This window comes from Struthio camelus, chromosome 5, assembly GCF_040807025.1.
Source record: "Struthio camelus isolate bStrCam1 chromosome 5, bStrCam1.hap1, whole genome shotgun sequence".
In the NCBI taxonomy this organism is placed as follows: domain Eukaryota; kingdom Metazoa; phylum Chordata; class Aves; order Struthioniformes; family Struthionidae; genus Struthio; species Struthio camelus.
The window spans coordinates 25,907,331-25,917,869 of record NC_090946.1 but is presented as its reverse complement, the minus strand read 5'-3'; positions in this window follow the sequence as shown (position 1 = coordinate 25,917,869).

The window sequence follows — 10,539 nt, the reverse complement described above, 5'->3', positions numbered from 1 at the left end:
TTACTAGACCCCACATAGCCTTAATGTTCTTGGACTGAAATATTAATTCTTTGTACAAAAATATCCTACACCTTGCACTCCAAGCCCAGGTATTCTAAATGTATTTAGCCAAGGTGAATATATTTGCCAACATGAGATAGCAGTTCCACAGGAAGCAACAGCTATACTGTATTTTTGGCCTCAAGTGCCCTAATCATTTCATTGTAAACATCCCACCTCCTGCTGAAGGCTTGGACAAGGAAGAAGGGCAACACAGCAGGAATTCTCTTACTTCCCTTCCTCTCCTGCTAGTTTGAAGAATTTTATTATAATACTTTTTAACAAAATGGGGAAACAGTTATCATCTAAGAACATCAAAATCTTTGTACTGATTCTATTACTAACTTTTAGTAACTGCAAATCATCATATCATTTGAATGAGATCAAAGACAGGGCATGAAGCTAGGCCTGATGGCTGTGGAGGTATCTTTAGCCTCATACCCGTTAGCGTACAAAGGATGCTCTAAAGTTGAGCTAAACCTGTTTTTAAACTGTAAAAACACATTTTTGCTCACTGAGGGGAGGACAAACATTTTAGGTAGCTTTTAGCTCTCTGTGAAACCTGGGAACACTGCTGATGGTTGCTGTAAGAAAGAATGATTACTGCTTCTTAAGTTTAGCTAGCTGTGAGCCTGACAGTGAGTGGAGGATGGGCTCCAGCTCTGTATTGTCACAAATGATGAAATTCTAGTTCATTTTTACCTTTTCAAAAAGTACCTATGGGATCTCCGCGCTGCCACACAATGCTTGTATCTGTTTCTTTCATAGCCATAGTAGACGGAACAGTTCATTGAGGGCTGAAGCAATTCAGCACGCTTCAGCTTGGACAGATTTTCCACTCCTGTGGGTTAGAATGCTTTGCAGTGAGACCCTGTACCATGATGAAAGAGTGATGAAGCTCCTCATGTGACTTCACTACACAAATGTATTAACAGTCATGCTTTAGAGGCCTTGTAGCTCTATTAAATAATCAAACAGTCTTTGTCACAATCACACTGCATGTACTATGTACTGCACATATTATGATCACATCACTCCCAAAGTTTTGAACATTTTTAAAGGTTTCACTATCACAACCAAAGCCCTAAGGGCCTGTAGGATAAAGCCAACCCCTGAATGGGACAGGTAGAGAAAAGAATCTCCTAGATCACTATGGAGCATCAGGAGGTGGTGAATAGTCTTGATCCAAAGATCTTCATTCAGTAAGCAGGCAATTATTGTGGTACTATATGGATTGTAGCAAGAGATTAGGTGAATCAGCCATCTCTGGAATAGAAGCTTCCTGGGAAATTTTCCAGCAGTCACCTCCTGAAAGACTATTTCTTGCCCAATTCTTTCATTCTGACACATTTCATAATTGCTTTTTTATGACCCTATTCAGCTTTCTGTACTGACTGGGTTGATAATATTACTATAACAACAAGTTATGGTTTCTAATGAGACCAATTGTTCAAAGATTATTTCTAGTCTTGTGACAAATCATAGACTGCTGCTACTTCTTTGTCCAGAAACAGAATATCAAGAGTGACCTCCAAGTTTCCTCATCTCAGAAAATCTCTTGTAAATGCTGAAGAGTTTCTTTACAAGGTAGAAGGATAGTGCTGAATTTGAAGTTGAGCTTAAGTGCTGCAGTGCAGCAGGGATAAAAAGGGAGCTTCTCCTTGCTTTACATGAAAGGGTTTATGGAATCTCAGCTGCTTCTTTCTGAGTCACATAAAGGCTGAAAAAAGCAAAAAGTCAACCAACTAGAAGCCATCATGATTAAGGGCCAAACAATTAGCATGAACAAATAGATTCAGCCAACTGCAACCTCATTTACTCCAAAATAACTTGCATCTTTGTCAACATGGCGTGATATCAAAGACTGTAGAGACACATGCAAAGCGTAATGAAGCACATGCCTTCCCCTGTCAAAGCCCTGAAGAGATCTATTTTCATGTGTTTCCTACTCTAATATCCAGTTGTGATGAACACAGAGCTTTGTGAGAGGAGATGAGAGGTCAAAATAAAATGACATTAGAAAATCACAAAAAAGTCAGTGTCAAAGCTGAGAGTATAACACAAATTCCTTGATTTTAAACTGACTCATGATTCTTGCACCATGCTTCCTCCTATTGGAAAGAGTGTGTATTACATTTATAATATAAAGTATAATATAAAGATATTTAAGATCTATTAGCTGGCTTGCTATGCGCGTCAATATATTGGTAATGATGTGACCAGTGTGACTGTGCCTGAGAGAAGGATTCTTTGCGAGAATATGGGCTTTGGGCTGTTCACATCTCCAACTTCTAGCACTCTCTGTACTAGCGTTCTTGTTTCTGCATGCATGATAGACTCAGTAAAGGCCAACTTTCTATGCCAGTTATTGCAGTAAATTGCTTCAACTGTAGTAAAGCTGAGAAGGGATGTGAATTAACAAGAGATAAATTGTGTAAATGATGTAATCCCAGAAAATGACAGCAAAGGAACTTCATATAACTTTCATCTCCATTTTTACTGAAATAAGGGCTCTGGAAAGAATCACACAAAGATATCTGGAGAATAATGGAGGAGGCTTAATGAATTAGGATTAATAAAGAGCAATATATTCGTTTTGGTTTGGCTACCCAAATCTTTAATCATAATGCAAAATTTCTAATGCTCATTCTGGAATTCACAAAAAGCTTTTATTTTAAAATATTTCACCATTAGAATTCCTCATTATCCAACCATGCATCTTTTAGGCTTTTCTCAAGTCATACTTACCTTCACGCTTCCACAGAAGTAACAATGCAGCTGTTTCTGCATTAGTAAATTGATCATATACTTTTGTAGACCAACACCTTGAAGGCCATAATCCATACAGCCTTGAGACAGATATGCTCCTGAACACACTCTAACACCTAAGCTAAAGTGTGCCCTAGCTTTCTGATGCTCTTTATATACATTCCTTCCCATGGAAAGCAAGAAATGGATAAAAGTGAAACCTGGCTTGCACTTAAGTCTTAACAGGGAGTCATGTAAACACCCAGCTAGAGCCACAGTTTAGACATAGTACTAAAAAGTCTATCATCACCCACATACTCCAATTTACACTGGGTTCAGCCTTGGCTAAAGAAAGCGCTTAGGGATGTATTTAAGTTCATCCCCATTCGAAAGTGCAACCAAGCGTATATTTAAACATGTGATCCAACTTTATCACTTCAATGAGTCCCAGATATATACCGGAATGTTTTCCTGGATAGGAATGTTTTCCTGTATCAGGACCTTTGTTTGGTTTTAAGTACCTACTTCTATTAGTTGCGTACATTTAAAAGATACGAATATCTCACGTTGCAGGCATACCATATAGTAAAATAAAATAATTCAACCAGGCCGCATATGATTTTAGAGATAAGTCTGTTCCATAAATCATTAGGAGAATAGAAAGCAGAAACTAACAGGATCAAAACGGTATAGTCATACTGAGCAAGGTTTAATAGCGAAGCACTGTGAAAAAGGCCTAATATCCACTTATTAATAATGTTGCTGTAAACTCATGAAACTGTGGTCTCAGTCACGTGAATGGAAGCTTTACTGTAGATTTGGTGGGCTCAGATTTGACTTTCCTTGCTTTCTCTCTCCTCAGCACTCCAGCAAAAGAAAAACAAATATCCACAACAATATCCTGGCCTTACGTACTTCAAAGAAATAAGTCTGTGTGTATTGTAACTTTGTTTCAGTAAGAATTACAGGATCATGTATTATATCAAATTGGTAGTGTTAAACTGGTAGGTACAAATAACATATGCTTTTCTAAAGTGTAAAAATAAAACTATTTAAGAATATAACAGTATTGTCTATTTAGCCTGGAAAATACTCCATTTCAAAGTAGAGATGACATATTCCAGTGACATACAGATTAATTAAAAGTGACAAAAATAAGTACCTCAATGTGAAATATTGAATACTGTTGTTTCATATGGTATATTTTATCTAGCACTTAACTCAGTAACAGGAATGCACCATGGATGACCTTTAACAAATCAACTTATAAATATTAATTAGCATAAACTTCATAGACAGGTTTATCAGGCTACGATAAAAATTACCTTGCCAACAATAATACTGTTGCAATCTTTTCTCATTTCAAACTTGCATGTATTGGGTGACATACTCCAACAATATAAGCTCTAACAGCCCCTCTATGGCCAGATTACAGATTGCACTGGTTTATGAACATTAGTGTCTGAAGTATTAGAGACATACTAAAATTGATTTCACATCATTTATATTTCTGTTTAGTTGCTAAATGATAGAATTTAAGTTCTACTTGTGGAGAAAAAAAATAGATTATCTTTTTCTTTTTGATCATCATTTCACTATTAGCAGTTGTAAGTTATTCAGTAACAGTAGTAGCAGCAGCTATGACACACAGTCTGCTAAGCTCTTAGAAAGGTATGGGAAAAAGATTTTAAAAAATCACAGTATAGTGTAAATGGTGATGGCATGTGATCAAAAAGCACTACAATATTGTATATTTTTCTGGTTATAATAACCTTACAAAGATACAACGTGAAATTCTGGCTGAAAGTAGTCAGTGATAATTGTACCTCTAATTTCAATTGGTATTTCACTCAGCACATTTTCCTTTCTTTTGAGATTTTGGATCCCATTTTTTCTCATTATCTCATACTTTTCTCATACTGTAGACTGCAGGTAAGCACAAAACTCATACCTGCTTTATATCTCCTTTAAACTGCCAGAGCAGAATAAAAGGTCCTCAAATGGTCTACCCTAGAAAAGATACATTAGGGTACTATTTCAGTCAAACACATTTCTTTTTTTCCAAGAGAGATGCGGTTATATCAATATAAATGTGCTTAATAACTGTAGAGCCAGCTCCCTAGCCATTGACTACTGAGACCAAAAGAGGATCTCAAGAATTTCATGTATGAGCTTGCTCTGTATAAATACAATTTAGTGAATTGACACAAAATTATCTTTTTTTTTTTAATTTCTCACTTGTCTAAGTAAAATCACACAGGAAGAAATTTATATGACAGATATTGATTCATTTTCTTTCTGAGGAAGCGTACTGTAAAATAGATTTTCTTTAAATCTCCTTCTAGGGTAACCTTGTCCAATTATCTATTCTTAAGAAGAAAATAAGAAAAATTAAAACAATTTACTTCTATAAATAGTTATAATTAATGACACTGGATTCAAAATGATAAACTTTTGCTTTCCAGTTTATTAATATTCTCTAGAAGTCCACAGCTAGAAGTATCAAGATATGATCCAATGTGGAAGAGACACCCTCAAGAACTTAGAATCTTCACAACCCTGAAACGTGAACAGGCTAAGAATCAATTCATAATGCCATGAGATACTGATTTAGACGATACAGTGTCACTTCCACTAAGAAATTCCTATCTACTTTGTGGTCTTTGGCAATGAAGACAAAAAATTTTGCCAAAGACTCTGTCCTGTGGAGTAACCATTTAAATAAATCCATCATTTTTGTTTCTATGGAAACAAAAGTAACTTTCCCAAGTTAATAGGTGTGTTAGTCTCTCAGTCATGTTCTTGTTATTTCCATATCTTCCCCTTACCCATCATAAGATATTTTATTCTCACATTTGCCTTTTCTAAAGAAACTATTTTAGAGCTACTATTTGCCTTTTAGTTCTGATAGGCATTTGTTTAACCTTGACTGAGTCAGCAGTTTTCTTTTTGGTTGACAGCAGCAGTTCATCACATAAAAACTGCACAATACAATTCCTGACCTCTTATCTGACTCAGTCTGTCAAAATCACCTCCTTTTTGCTACCTTAGTTGCCAAGATCTTCTGTGACATTCAAACTTTTTGTTTCTTCATTCCAATTTTTAAAATCTGAAGGCTCTCAATTTTCAAGTGTTCCATATCCTTTTGATTAATGAACTTTTCCTCTATTTCATATATAAGCATATTCTTGGGACAGAAAGCCAGAAAATCCCTGTTGAGTCAGCCTATTTTCTGTTTTGCTGAAGTCACTTGACATATGAACCAAAATGTGCTCCAGTAACCTAGGAAACAAGTACACCCATCTGTGTATTAACTGTTAGTCTGAAAAGCTGCAAGAATTTTTCATTAATTTGCCTGGCTGCTATAGTTGATAATGTGTCAAAGGAGATCTTTTCTTACTTATTTTTACACTTAATGGTTACCTTTCTTAAAGGTAACTTCTCTGTCCAATCCCTTCAGACAAACAATTGAAGGATGAAAGTTATAATTAGAGCTGGTTTCAAAAGCTTTCAAACCAAAAAAAACCTAATGAAACTGTTCTTGTTGTCACTTTCAGCACCAGGTGAAGGTGGCTATAACGCTTCTATCAATCTGAAGAACCTTTTATTTTGTCCTTCAAAGAGTCTTCTTGTGCCTGACATGAGAAAAAGTGCAGTGTCTTACTAGGTCATTGAGGTTGAAATTTTCAAAGAACTTTAAGGAAACTTGGTATAATTGACAAGAGTCATAGTCAATTACCAGTCCATGCAGGGAAGTTCTTACAGGCTCTCTAGCATCCATGTACACTTTTCCCTTAGTGGAGCAGCACCTCTCCTTTTTCTTGAAGTGAACATCCTTCTAATATGGCAAGGTGAGAACAGATTCTTATCATATAAAGCCTCTGTTCTTCCTGTTAAGCTGAACGTGAGAAAGGTTTGTCTTTCAAGACATGAATCCTTGTTAGTTACTACTTCTACCGCTCTCTGATTTGTACCTTTTTCAGAATCCTCGGCAATTTGAAAATTTTGTTAGTGAAACAGGAAAGTAAACAATGTCCACAAGTAAAGGGCTTCAACCTACTTCAGCCACTAGGTGCTGTTGCATTACGAATTAAAAATAATGAGCACAATCACTGATTGACAGAGCTCTTCCGAACTGTATCTTTTCCTCTCCACACTCTCCCAAAACACTGTGAGGACAATCAAAATGGCACCAGTTCTGGGGCTTATCTGAGTTAGATGCACTCAAGGCTTCACCCTCAAAATGCAGAGCATTTTTCTTCTATTTCAGCAGAGAGGAAGAAAGGCCTCCTTGTCTCACTCTCATTAGAATGGCCTTTGTTACTATAACGACAACATTTTGACTTCACCATGACTCCCTAATACATGATCCTTCACATCAGCAGCAGATATGAGTACAAAATTTGTGTCTTCCGAATAGTTAACATCTCTGTGATATGTTCAGAGCTCCTATCACTGAAGTATATTAGAAAGTGTTTCAGTACTCCTTGAGCAAAATCTTCCAACTTGGCTTTATTAATTAGTGTAGTCAGAACCCTCTTACAAGACCAGCATTATATCTTAATTAATTTCCTAATGTTTCTTTTGCCTTGGGAAATTTGATTAATGGTTTTCAAATAAAACATCTGGTCATACACAGAAGCAATCACTCACTCCTCTAGTGGTATACAGATCGTAAAGGCACTATCATTGGTGAAGATAATGTACACGTAGCACAGTCTGCTGCTGCTGGTTCTGTTATTCCAGTATACGGTATCCATTGTAGGTTACTTCCAGTCAAATGTTTTTCTATGCTTGACACATAGGCACTCAATCCCTTTCTTGATCTTATGTAAATTAGTGCAGCTTCCAACTTGTATTGGACAAAATATTCATACATTGAAGTGCAAACTGATTGTCGTCTTTGAATCTGCACTAACAGTTGCCTCAAACAACTTCAAGAAACAAACAAAAAACATATTCTTCAAGCTTGGCTGATCCTAGACTTCTCTCAAGGATTTTGTCTCTATCACTCTGGTTTCTTTTTCCTCAGAGAGCCATTCCAGCTCTATTACTTTTGTATAAAGAAAAAATATTGTGTTGCCATAATGAGTCAATAAAAATCTCTATGCACTGTTCTGTGAGGCCCTAGCACTTGAGCATGTGTTGACTTGGATGACCCTGTAAGCCTGCACAGAGCTCTAACACTCAAACTCCTGTTACTGTATGCATATACCTGCTCACTAAAGGTGGACCTATTAGTTTTTATATGCTAGTTTTCAAAATGTGAGTTGAGAATCAGGTCTTGGGGGATGACTTCCAAGTTAAAAACTGAGGTGATCCGTGTTGTCAGAGATTTGAATGAACACCTCAGCCATTAAAATTTGTGCTCCTAAAACCTCCAGGTGTTAACAAAAAAATAAAAGGAGAGATTTTCAGACTCAGAAAAAGACACAACACAACTAAAGTCTCCCTTACGTGTGTTATTGTATACTGCTCACAACTAATACCTATAAAATACGCATACACTTAGAGGACTTACCGATCTATTGTGGTTACTAAATACTACGTGAGATTCTGAGGAAGTCACATGCTCTAATACTAACTACTTTTACCCCCATTAAGATAGTATGTATTTACTTTCTACAGAAATACATTTGCATGTATCATAGTGAAAAGAATGGAAGTCAAAGATCAGCACTCCACTTAACAGCATCAATAAACTCATATCTTTTGCAAGTCAGACACTGAAAAGAAGTATCATTCATTTATAGGAGGTTAGGCATGCCCCTGGTACAAATATATAATGATTTATAGTGATGCATTTCTAAAACACTTTTTCAGACAGATTTGTGGGAGCTATTCTGGGTAGAGGAAGGCACCTTCATCTTGTGAGAGTGCAAATCTGAAAAAGCATTCAACAAATGAGAAAGGTAAAGTCATATTTTGGAATCAGGACAAAATGAAGACTAAAAGGCACTGCCTAAAGTAATGCATGTTAAAGCTATTTAGAGTGCTTTCAACTGACAGCATTCATTTTTTATCCTCCTGACTTGAAGAAGACAAATGACAAAATACCATTTGAGGTAGTCAGTGACCAATCATTTCTCAGACATCCAGGACAGAAAATTCCCGTAATTATTTTAATCAAAATTAGTTTGAAGGATATCTGAGAGGTAGAAGATCATCAGAGACTATCCCATCATGGATATTCTACTCCTATTGGTCCATAGCATTCCCTGAAAAAAAAAAAGAGAAAGTAGATTGGAGACTTGGGGAAAAACTTTACACAGTAAGAGAACAAAGAGGAGAAAGTGATACACTGTTGTTCCTTGCTTAACAGCAGAAGAACATTCTGTCTGAAGCAGGGATCTTTTAGTAATCTAAATTCATATATTGGCCCCTTTGATACAGCAGGCTGGTCTGACTGACAACCAGAACAGTCCATAGGGCAACCTTACTTGGCTCATCAAACCTATCTCAAAGGAAGCAAGGTGCCAGACAAGGCCAAATAGCGTGTGTGGCAAGTGTACTGGCAGTGCACAAGCAAGCACTCAGAGCCGGAGCCAGAAGGTCATGGTGGCAACTATGCTGAGTCCAGAACTAGATCCACCTCCACAACTAGAAAAGATAGGCCACGCTGGCAGATGGCATGAAGATTGCTGCAATAATCAGCTGTGTAGCAAACCAAAACAAAGCCATAATAAGCAAAGGCAATTAGGCATTTAGCCTTGAGAAAGTCAACACAACCTTTTCTCTGTTGTTCGGTTGTTTCATGACTGTATCTGCTGTCTGTTTCCTACATCATATATGCCTCTTCCCTAATACATTTAAAAAAGAAATAGTGCCTTCCTATAAATCCAAAAACCATCTCTGCCTAAGCACATCAGTGTTTAGTTATTTTATCACTGATTCCCTACTGTGCTATTAACTACATTTAAATTCATGTGATGATACAAAAAACCTTTGACAAGATTTGGTATCCCTCATTTCAGCCAGTAATGAATTAATATGATAAATATTATTAAATATGAAAGCAAACAATTAAATACAGTTCCATCTTTGTCTTCAGGGACATTAAGGCTAATATATGGGCGGATTTTTATGTTATTTCACTACAAAAGCCATTAGTGAAACAATAAATTGTATATAATATAAAAATGGAGCTACTGAATACCTTTTGAATTTGCTTCTGGTAATTCTTACTGTCAAAATGTCATATAATACAGCCTTCACGGAGTAGCAGTAGCATGTAGCTTTTAACTGAAATTGTTGAAAGTGTTTCAAAAAGGGTGAGTCATAAATTATTCTGCTTATTTATTATTCAGATTAAGCATTCCAGAAGCATTTCCTATTCTATTAATTAATAATTTGAAAAATATTTAATGTAGAAAGCTGTGAAGAAACAGCCTTTTAGAATATGTTTGTGCCATGCACAGCATTCTGAATGTGAAACAAACTTCCAAAATTGTGTATTTATTTGCTAAAGAAATAAACAAGTAGCCTTCCTACTCATCGCTTTTTCAGCTTCCCCAGTTACTCCTGTATCCTGGCTGCCCACTCTCAGGATCCAGTCTAAAAATAATCTAAATACTAACTTGTACTTGATCAGCTAATGTATCAAATTCTGTTTATCTTATTTTATACACTTTTCCATAAACTGGCTGCAATATATGTGCAAAAGCCAAAAAATTTAACTTTAATGTTCCTGTAGCTACAATAGTCTAAGGATATAAGCCAGCAAGATTTATAGGGAGACATAATACCTTTTAT